Raw genomic sequence first — 2,539 nt, 5'->3', positions numbered from 1 at the left:
CCTGCAATTAATCAAACAGAAAGTGTCCCCTGCTGTCAGCTCCTTGCTGAGCAGGGCACTACCACTTTCCTTGGTGCCCAGGACAGGCAGTCTCTTCCTGAAGCCTTAACAACACTCAGCTTTGCCTACATTCTCAAGCAAAGTGAAACTTGCAAATGAAGAATTCCTACCTTGTTTTCTTTGTCCCCTCTTCATGATCCAAGCTAGAGATTACCACCTCCCAGAGCAAATAGGAACTTGTCACCCAACAGTACTTCTACCAGCTCCCTGTTTCACAACTGCATCCTGCTTTTCCTCAACCAGTTGCTCTTGTTCTCTCCTGCCTGACTCATCTCCCTCCTTAGCCAGCCTGGTGTCCTGCTAACCTCAAGACTGCTCTCGTGCTCCTGCTGGAGTCATCTGACTTGGCTGCCACTCATGTTTACCAGACAGCTCCTTCTCATCTCCCCACCACTGCTTCCTCTTGTTCCTCCACAGCTCTCAGAGCCTCCTGAACTTGTTTCAGACCCCTCAGCAGCAGAGCACGGGAGTTGTTCCCTCTGATCTCTCCACAGCAGCTCCATCTTATCTCCATGTGCTGCTGGAGTTTCCTCCCTGCCAGCTCCTGCAGGCAGAAGAGCAGCCTGGGGAGGCTCCCTGTGTACCTCATTAGTAAGTAAACACCAATACTTTTCCACATGCTTATTAATTAGCTTCCATCACGTCCACAGCCCTACTTTCAGTCATCTGCTCTCCCTGGACTATTCTAAACCAGCAAGTCCTTCTGGCACATGTTTGTGGGGAGGTTTTTCAGATTCCAGGGCAAGGGCAGCAGCACACCTTTCCCAGCCAGAAACAAAACTTTTAATTATGAAAAGTGAGCAGCACAGCACAAGACTGTAGTGTTCTGCAATCATTGGTCACATTTTGGAACACATCCATCTAAGGAGCTAGGAAGCTTTTCCTTGATATTCTACAAGCTAATTCAGCAATTAAGAGGCCAAAAGGTGTCCCTACACCCCAGGTTTTACCCATCAGTATGTCAACACCAAGTCTGTACCTTTCTCAAGAACAGCTTAATTTCTTAACAGTCCATTTACCCTGACAGGGGAGAATAATCAGCTGGCTTTCACTAAGCACTTAAAAGGTAAGCTTGTTCAGTCCTTACTAAGGCAGCTATGAAGCCAGTACTGTCCATAAGGAACATCCCCAGCAGATGTTAAACAAACAGCCCCCCCCCCCCAGGCTGGCAGCCAAAAGGTCTGTAATAAAAGACTGAGTAACCTCCAATCTCCCCCTTACCCCAAAGCTTCTGCTGGGGAATGAAAAGTCACATTGTCTAGATCAAAATCGCTCTCAAGTTACACCATGCACGTAGGAGCAAGCCCTGAGGGCTTGCACTGAGTTTCTTACCTATAAGGCTCACCTGTTGTACAGTTTGATTAGAACTTTAAATCAAAACCCCTGTCAGAGCCACGTGAGCTGAAGTGCGTGGGCAGTGCTTCCTGCTGCCAACCTGTCTTCAAAACCAACTCTCAAATATTATGTAGCAGCCAAAACAGCTGCTAAAAATACACAATATTCAAAGCATTGTGGAAAAGCAGAGGTGAAAGAGCTATCAAGTGAGGAGTCTGAGTTCAGCTAAGAAAAGCAACAGCAGACCAGCTTCCTAGATGACAAACTCTCTTAAAAAAAACCCAAGAACTCACACTGTTCTAACTTTAAGACCTATTTGCAGTATCAGGGATTTAACTTAAGGGTTGGGGTTGTTGGTGGGGTTTTTTTTGTTTTTTTTGGCCTTGTTGCTGTGTCTTCAACTATTTTTTAAAGCTTTTTATCTGCTGGTATGACTCAACTGGAAAAAGTGATTCTTGGCAATTTTTGGCAATGGCCTTACCCCAGTTTATCCCAGTCTTTCGTAAGTTTATGCCTTGCAGACTTGATGTAGACAGGAGCAGAACCCTAAGTCAGCCAGTTCTGTGGTGGGACCAGATGTCAACACTGACAGTGGTCACCTGAAGTACTGCTGCCTTCATTTGTACTAATTTATTAATTCTCAAAGAGTCCCCATTCCCACCTCCTGCCTTTAACTGCCAAAGATCACGGATCCTTGGAGCATTCCAACATTTTTAGCTTTTCATTTGGATCTCTGCTCTACCTTTTGTGCCTTCATCCGGTTTTGCCTGAATACAGCCTGAAAATAAGGCTAATTTTCTGTGTCTCGGGTACAGAGAGGCAGAAAAAAAATGCAGCAGTGGTGAAGGGCCTGGGGAGCTACACAGCCTGGAAAGGCTGTGACAGTGTTTGCCAGACCAACTGCAACGTTTCAGCACAGCAGAGCTCGGGGTGTTATGGACGGCGTTTGGGAGCTGTTTTTGGTCTCGTCTTGCGTGTCTGGGAGAGAAACAGGCCTGTGTTTGGCTGTGGCAGGCCCGGAGCGAGCTGAGCGGCGGAGGAGAGGGCAGCACGGCGCTGTTCTACCCCCCGGCGGGGCTCGGAGCGGCGGCGGAACCGTTTCCGTCATAACAAGGCTACGGGAACGCGCTTCCCCCGCCGCCCC

Source organism: Chaetura pelagica, unplaced genomic scaffold (genome assembly GCF_000747805.2).
Source record: "Chaetura pelagica isolate M959 unplaced genomic scaffold, ChaPel_1.0 scaffold275, whole genome shotgun sequence".
NCBI classification, from domain to species: Eukaryota; Metazoa; Chordata; class Aves; order Apodiformes; family Apodidae; genus Chaetura; species Chaetura pelagica.
This window is presented reverse-complemented; position numbering follows the sequence as displayed.